The following is a 9119-nucleotide window of genomic DNA, read 5'->3' as shown; positions in this document are numbered from 1 at the left end:
ATGCTGAAAAACATTGTCCAAGGGTTGCAACCTACGTTGATAGCATACTAGTCGATCATGCTATAGTAGATACATGATCGTCTATTAATATCATGAGTTTAGAATTGATAGAGAGGATAGGTCTAGCAATCCAAAAATATGCCTGCACCATTCTGTGAATGGCTGATGATAGTCTAAGGTAACCTGAAGGTTGTATTACCAAAGCCCTTATGATCGTTGCTAGTGTGGATTGCACTGTGGACTTTAGGGTTATTAGGTTCATAGGATAGCCAAGCTATCAAGTATTGTTAGGAAGGCCATGGATCTTGCGATTCGATTGTCAAGTGGATATACACGTTGATTGATTGAGATTTGGTAGAGGTGCCAATCGTGTGGTAGTAGATGCATATCCTGAGTCTCCTCAAAGTGAGAGAGCTCCTCTATCCTCTATGAAATTAGAGATATTAGAATATGTATTTCCCAGTGAGACTTCCTCAAGTGATGAATCCAAAGAAGGGTCCACTACAGAGGACATCTATCAAATAACTCTGAATGAGCCAATAGAAGCTCAAGATAGGATAACAGACATGGATGTAATTGAGTTGGATCTTGGTATGCCAAATGATCCATGACCAATTAAATTAGGGTCCATGCTCAGTGTGGAAAAAAGAGAGGACTATTGTGTCCCTTATCCAAAAGTTCCATGACATTTTTTCATCGAGTTATGATGAGCTGAGAGGTATTCCTCCCAGCCTAGTTATATGTACCATTCCTCTAAAGGAAAGAAGCCGTCCTATGCATCAGGAAGTAAGGGTATACCTTTTGAGCTGAGGGATGGGCTGTTTGAGGAGTTACAAAAATTGCAACAAGCTAGTTTGATCTTCCCTATTCAACATATTGAATGGTGTTTACCTGTTGTTATCAGGAAGAAGAAAAATAATCAAATCCAGCTTTGCATAGACTTTAGAGAGCTAAATAAGCAGATAGTCAAGGATTACTACCCATTGCCCTTTATTGACTAGATTTTAGACCAGTTAGCAGGTAGGGAGATATATTCCTTTATGGATTGCTTTGTGGGATACAACCAAATGGCAATTACAGAGAAGAAGATAAGCTGAATATAACTTTCATTACTGTCTTTGGTACCTTTGCGTACCATGTGATGGCCTTTGGTTTATGCAATGCACCCGGTTCATGGCAACCAACATCAGACAAGACCTTTGGTGGCATCTCCCCAGAGGAGTTGAAAGTATTTATTGATGACCTGGCAATAGCCACCATACGAGAAAGGCAGTGGATTATTTTAAGAAAGTGTTTTGAGCGCTACATACAATTTTGCATAGCTCTTAACCCATGGAAGTGCATCTTTGGGGTGCCTTATGGGCTATCGTTAGGCCATGTGGTCAGTTCAGTAGGGATCGCGATTGACCCTGAAAAGATCAAGGTCATAGTCGCCATGAGTCTGCCATGTACTCCAAAAGAAGTACACAATTTTATGTCATCTGTAGGCCTGTCATCTGTAGAATACTACTGGAGGTTCATAAATGCCCTGGCAGAAAGAATGTTGCCACTAATGAATCTATTATCCTTTAACTATCTATTCGAATTGAGTGACCCTTGTAAGGCAGCTTTTAATTATGTGAAATAGGATATAGTAAAAGCACCAATTTTAAAAGCACCTAAAAGGGGAAAAATATTCTACATATTTTCAACAACCACCATGTATAATACTAGGTGTTGTTTATCCCAAATCTGGGAGGAAAAATGGTATCACCCGATCACTTTTGCTAGTCAAAAGTTGGCTATGTCATAAATCAACTATACCTATATGGAGAAGTTGTGCCTTGCAATGGTATTTGCAAAACAATTTAAGCAGTACATTCTCTATGAGAAGGTAGTTTTCTATACAAAGGCGGAGGGGCTTAGATTGGTAATGAAGCAACTGCATGATTTAAAGGCGAAGAAACATACATTAAGAAGGGACAGTTAGTCCTATATTATGATGCACGTAGAGAAATGTTTCCAAGAAAACTTTAGCCCAAATGGGATGGTCCCTATCTACAAGATCATTAGGATTGGGAAAAAATAAGTCCATGGCATTAATGGAAGATCTTGACGGAGTGGAGTTTAACAATAAGGTTAATCTTAATAAGATTAAACATTATTATCTTTGAATACACTAACAAAATAAATGCATTGCAGGTTAATAGTGGATTAATCATGAACCTACAAGAGAAAATATTGGTTGATGGGGCGGCTTATTCCTTACTTGGACCACCCATACTTGGAGCAGAGATATCATCGAGGGAAGCTTATCTAGTGGAGTAAATGATATAAAGTGATTGAGCAAGAGGACAGATCATTTGTCTAGGAAACCAAATTCTTGTGTCATCACTACTTATGAATTTTGACAAGCATCCTTGTTGTATTCAATGAAGAAGGTGGGATGGAGCCTTTAGTACATCCTCTGAGCCTTTAGTAGAGGTGATGATGGCTGACTTTATGAACCCATTGTGGACGTACACATTGTATTTTGACGAAGCGTCCAAGGGTCCCAATAAGAAAGGGAGTATAGGGGTAGTTATTAAAGACCCCCAATGTAGAGTCATGATGAAATTAGCTATTTATCTCGGGGTTGGATTTACCAATGACGTGGCGGAATACAAAGTTTTAATCATGGGCCTCAACATTGCTAAGAAGGGTGGTATTCGTCAGTTGTTAGTCAAGGGGGATTCCCAATTGGTATTGAACCAAATAAATGGGACGTACACAATACGCAATCCCATTCTTTCTATGTATTATCGCATTGCTATTACCCTGCTTGATAGGTTTGAGAGAGTGTCTCTTCATTTGGTTCCACATTATTGGAATCAGTTTACGGACTTGCTAGCAAACTTTGCTTATGAAGAAGACATTTTCTTCAATTGTGATCCTGATTTGGATATCTCTATTAATGATGAGATAGGACCTGGTCGATTATGGGGGCTTTTATCAGAACATGCCCTATATGGCAGGCGATGGTTAGTATGGGTGATGCAAAGAGTGACCGAGACCCATTTTCCCTTGTTATCTTGGACTCATAGGTTGGTCAAATGACACTTTATGCGTACACATCTTGCTATTTATGCAGGAGGCATGGGTCACAATCTAATGCATTTAGTTTAGGGTAGGAGCCCTATTTCCGCCTTGGGACAGAGCATCTTGTTATATATTAGCTAAACTTCAAAAGGGGGAATATATACGAGTTGTTTTGTTTGATTCCATTAGGCCAAGAGGACCGGTTCTTTTTAGGGTCTTAATGCTTGATTTCCATTAGTCCAAGAGGGCTGGTTTTTGTTGAGTTTAAATGCTTTATTTCTTTCGACTGAGAGGGCTAGTTTCAGCCGAGAGGGCTAGTTTTTATTCCATTAGGCCAAGAGGGCCATATGTTTGTTTAGTGCAGGTATGTTTAATGGTTTTCTGTTTTACTGATTGCATCACATAGGTTGACGAACTCACTGGAGGGAGCCTTTGCCTGCAAAGGAGCTTCTTGTGGCCATTCTAGGTGGTATCGTCCCCCTTTCGAGTTTTTTCCTTAAGCAAATAATGTTAAATGTGTATGTAGGGGTAAATTCATTTTCATTTGTTGGGGACCAAAAATCAAGGCATGAAGTCCTAGGGTTTGGTTAGGTATATCTGGGGGATATTTGAGCAGTTGTCTACCTCCTATTAGGACAATGTCAGGTGATAAGGACCTGTGATAGAGGGTAGTCCTAGTGACCTTGTTTTGTTGACCTGCTAGGTGGCCATTCTAGGAGTCCCTACTAGTGTGACGCAGTTAGTGAAGCCTGCCAAAATATCAAAAGAAGAGCAAGTTTTGCATCTATCTAAAGATACAAATCACAAAGGTGTGTCAAAAGGGTATCTAACCCCTCAATAAGAATAGGAAAAGAAAAAGAAAGAAACTTCATACAAGTAGTTGATTATCACCTTGTGAAGGCCTGGTAGGTTCCTGGGGGGGACGAACGAGTCAGGGGGCTGATGCCTTGTCTTCCTAGGGGTAGCAGCTAGCTGGAAAAAAAATTAAGGTTGGAGCAAAAATAAAAGTGAGCATTAAAAAAGGATTAAGTGTCACCTCATGAGAGCTTGGTAGGTTCTTGGGTACCGAGTAGTCAGGACGTGAGGCCAATGCCCTATTCTCCTTGGGTCACTCTATGCTCAGCTCCCTCCTTTTTACACACCTGAGTATGGAAACCTTGGAAGAACATGTGCTACAAGAAAAATATGATGACCAGGCTATAGGAGTCTTCACCTGGTAGGAGGTCACGGTCCAGTTGTCCTAAGTTAGGTAGCCAATTCAGACCACCACTAGGATGACCTCTTTGATAGGCTTTTTAGCCAGTCCATGTTAGAGCAGCTGGTTAGTGACTTGCTCTAGATTTCTATCAGATTATTCTAGGCCTATCCCTTGTGGATTTTCATACCTTGCTAGTGTCAAGGGGTAGGGCGAGAGCTATGGAATATTTTATTGTGTATTTTTTGTCTCGGCTTGATGCTTGCTTTGATAGTTGTCTGTATAGATCAGTTTATGGGAGTCGATGAGATTAGTCACCCTATCCCATGGTTGCCAATGAGAACTAGATTTTAGAAGTCGATTTTGAGCTATGCTAGAAGCATTTGAGGTCGCTTTTTGGAGCAAGAAGTATCCGAAAGCGCCAAAAACCAAATTTTCATGAAAAATCAAACAGTGTAGTCGATGGCTGAGCTGGAGTTTTCCTAGATGCATTTCGACGTCAAGAATCCAATGCAAGTCTCGGTTTGTCGATCGAAAGTCATTTGACCCCCCATTTAATCCCCGCAAGGTTTGGTGCTAAAAAGGCAACTACTAGATTTGGGAGCTAGAAAGTGCACGGCGGGCCCTAGATATATAGATTTTGACATCACGAAGTCAACTATCCAAACAGATCTTGAATCCAAGTCCGTTTGCCTACCTGAAATGGAAATATCCACTTGCAGAACAATGTGAACACAAAAAGATGAACCGGTTATCTTAAAATTTTTAACCTTAGGCTTAATAAAGGCCTCAAAACTAATGAAAAGCCTCAAAACTAATGGAAAAACTAATGAAAAAGGGGGGAGGAGCTCAAATTTTTTTGTGCCCTCTCAAAATCTGATCGTGTCAAGATTGTGGGAGAGAAGGAAGGAGTCTCACTTGTAGCTTTCTTGCTTGCACAATGGGGGAATACACACAAGGGTGGAGGCTGAAAACAGTTTTCCTCTTCTTAGTTGTGTAAGCCAAAAGAACTCTCATACAAAGAAATAGAAGAACCCTATATATGGGTCTCAAACCAAACTCAACTAACTAAGGTGGCATACTAACTGAGCCACGAACTAGAGTAGATAAGGATAGCTATCATGTAGCTATCGTATCACGAGTGGAGCTCGATATCTCAACACTCCCCCTCGAGCTCAATCCCAATTCCTGCACACCAAGCTGGTCTCTGAACTTGCGCAGCTTCTCTGAGCCCAATGCCTTCGTAAATATGTCAGCTACCTGATCCTCTGTGCTGACATAAACTAGATCAATAAGACCTAGTAAAACCCTCTCCCGCACATAGTGATAATGCACCTCAATGTGCTTTGTTCTAGCATGATAGACTGGGTTATTCGCCAAGTGTATACTACTCATGTTGTCACAATAAATGACAACTGGCCCATCTGTAGACTGATGCATATCATAAAGTAGCTTATGCAACCAAGCTACCTCACATGCAGCCATTGCTGCACCCCTGTACTCAGCCTCTGTGCTCGACAAGGCAACTGTAGGCTGTTTCTTGCTGCTCCAAGTGACTGCAGCACTCCCAAAAGAGAACACATATCCACTGGTAGATTGTCTATCAGAAATACTACCAGCCCAATCAGATCAGTGTATCCATGCAGCTGTATCTGAACCCCAGTCTCATAAAATAGTCCATATTGCAATGTGGACTTCACATACCTGAGTATGCGTCTAGCCGCATCCAAATGTGATTTCCTTGGAGCCTGCATAAACTGACTTACCAATCCAACAGCATAGCTCAAATCTGGCCTGGTAATAGTCATATAAATCAAGCTTCCTACTATGCATCTGTACATAGTAGGGTCTTCAAGAAGCTCACCTGCATCTGCGCTCAGCTTCACATTCTGCTCCAAAGGAACTGAAATAGGCTTACAGCCTGTCATCCCATATTTGGACAGCATGTCCAATCCATACTGCCTCTGCAAGAGCTGTATCCCACTTGGTGATCTAATCACCTCAATGCCCAAGAAATAATGCAGCTCTCCCAAATCCTTCATCTCAAACTTCTGCTTCAATAGCATTTTCACATGAAGGATATCTTCATCACACTGTCACCTGTCATAATCAAATCATCAACATAAATGACAAGTAGCATAATACCTTTCTCTGTTTTTCTCACATAAAGTGAGAAATCTGCCTTGGAAATCTGAAAGCCAATAGTGACAAGATACTGTCCTATCTTGTCAGACCATGCTCTAGGTGCTTGCTTCAAGCCATACAAAGCTTTCTTCAACCTGCAAACAAACTCAGGATGAACAGCATGCACATAACCTGGTGGCTGCTCCATATAGACCTCTTCTTGCAAATCACCATGCAAGAAGGCATTCTTTACATCCATCTGATGTAAAGACCATCCCTTTGATGCAGCCATAGCAATGACTGCTCTTACGGTCGCCATCCTTGCAACCGGACTGAATGTTTCTTCATAGTCAATGCCATATGTTTGTGCATACCCCTTGACTACTAATCTTGCCTTGTATCTGTTCACAGAACCATCTGCATTGTGCTTCACCTTATAAACCCACTTGCAGCCAATTGCATTCTTACCTTTAGGCAAAGGTACCAATTCCCATGTAGCATTTGCTTCCAAGGCATCGATTTCTTCATCCATGGCTTTCTCCCATTTTTCTTTTCCCATGGCTTGCTCAAAAGAAGTGGGTTCTGGTTCCTGTATCACCTTGACCATATATGCATAGTGAATGGCTGTAAATCCATCATATTTCAGCCTATCCACAGGATACCTAACTCTGGTAGACCTGCGCAAAGTGGGTTCACTCCCAGGTGTTCTCAAAACATCCCTGGTCTTCCTTACTCCAGGTGTAACAATAGAGGGGATACCCAACTCATCATCAATGCTCTGTTCTGAGCCACTGGATTCACCATCCACATAAGAGTTACCTGCATTCATATCAAACATGGGCTGATCAACCTTCTCTTTTCCTTTTCGTGATACCTGCATACCACTATCTGCATTGCTTTGAGAAGATTCTCCTGATCTCAATCTGCCTGTCCATGGCGAAGAATGTGAACCACTGCTAGAAGACGCTCCAGGTCCACTAATATTTTGTGACTGCTGCTGTGAATTCTGTGCAGCATTACCATTTTGTGCATCTACATCATCAATCACATTTACTGGTTTATACCAGCTACTCATCTCATCAAACACAACATCTCTGCTCACTGTAAACTTACGAGTAGAAGGGTTATAGCATCTATACCCTTTTTGCTGCAGAGAGTAACCAATAAAGATGCACTTCTCAGTTTTTGGATCCAACTTGGATCTCAACTTATCTGGCACATGTACATAGGCAATGCAACCAAAAATTTTCAAATGAGAAATATCTGGTTTCCTACCAGTATACCTCTCCTCTGGAGTCATTCCATGTATTGCTGCAGTGGGAGTCCTGTTCATTATGTAGACTGCTGTAGCAACTGCTTCAGCCCAATAAAAATCTGGCAAGTCTTTTTCATTGAGCATGGCACGAGATACCTCTCCAATATGCCTGTTTTTCCTTTCTGCAATTCCATTTTGTTGTGGGGTATGACTGCATGAATATTGCTGCTTTATGCCATGCTCCTGCAGGAACCTTGCAAACTCATTTGAGAGGTACTCTCCCCCTCCATCTGACCTTAGGCATTTTATCTGCAGGCCTGTTTCTTTTTCAACCATAGCTTTAAGAGTTTTGAAATGCCCAAAAACTTCACTTTTCTTTTTCATAAAATACACCCAAACTTTTCTGCTATAGTCATCAATAAAAGTGACAAAATAATGACAGCCTCCAAGAGATGCAGCTTTAGTAGTCCACACATCAGAGTGGATTAATTCCAATGGCTTCTCACTCTCTTGAACATGTCTAGGAAATGGTTTCCTTGCCTGTTTTCCAAACTGACAGGCTTCACATACCTTATGCATTTCTGCAACCTTGAATTTGGGCAATCCTGCAACAATATTTTGAGCCTGCATTGATTTAAGTCGTTGTACATTAACATGACCAATGCGTTTATGCCAGATATCAATATCTGCAACTACACCGGTCCCATGTGCAAACATTGCTGCACTCAATTCAGACATGTCTGCATCCAACGTAAACATTCTGCCCTTCTTCTTTCCTTTTGCTATCAAGCGACCTTTATTTTTCATATCCTCAACAAAGCATGCATGAGGATTAAATCTGACCTGCAAGCCCTGCTCAACCATTTGACCAACAGAAACCAGATTCTTGGTGATATTCGGGACATGAAATACATCGGACAGGTATTTCTTTTTCCCATCCTGCATAGACAAAGGAATTTTTCCAATCTGCACAATAGGATGTGCAGTATCATCACCAGTCTCCACAAATCCTGGTTTTTCCATTTTCCTTGCATCCTCCATCCATTCTGCATGACCTGTCATGTGGTTTGACGCACCTGAGTCAACATACCATACATCGTTGCTTTCTTCTGCACTTGTCACAGAATTGTTCATGTGCTGTACCATAAACAAATGCTCATTTCTGTCATCACCCTGTCTACTAGAAGATGCATAATTTCCTTGTTGCAGTTTTCCATTCATGATGTCATTCTGCTTTTTATAGCAGTCTTTAGCCATATGACCCATTTTACCACAATAGTAGCATTCAACATTACTGTTTGCATTTTGGCCTCTTTGCCATCCACCACGACCTCTTTGGCTCCCCCTGCCTCTAGAGTTACCACGTCCTCCTCCATAGGACTGGTTTTCTTGAGTTTGCTGCATATTCTGATTTCTACTACGGCCTCCAAATCGGCCTCCTCTACCTCTGCCTCTACCTCTTCCAGCATTTGAGTAGAAGACAGTTTC

Source organism: Lygodium microphyllum, chromosome 19 (assembly GCF_053477565.2).
Source record: "Lygodium microphyllum isolate KBCC chromosome 19, Lygodium_microphyllum_v1.1.10, whole genome shotgun sequence".
Taxonomy (NCBI): Eukaryota; Viridiplantae; Streptophyta; class Polypodiopsida; order Schizaeales; family Lygodiaceae; genus Lygodium; species Lygodium microphyllum.
The sequence above is the reverse complement of the archived record's forward strand: the minus strand, read 5'-3'. Positions refer to the sequence as shown.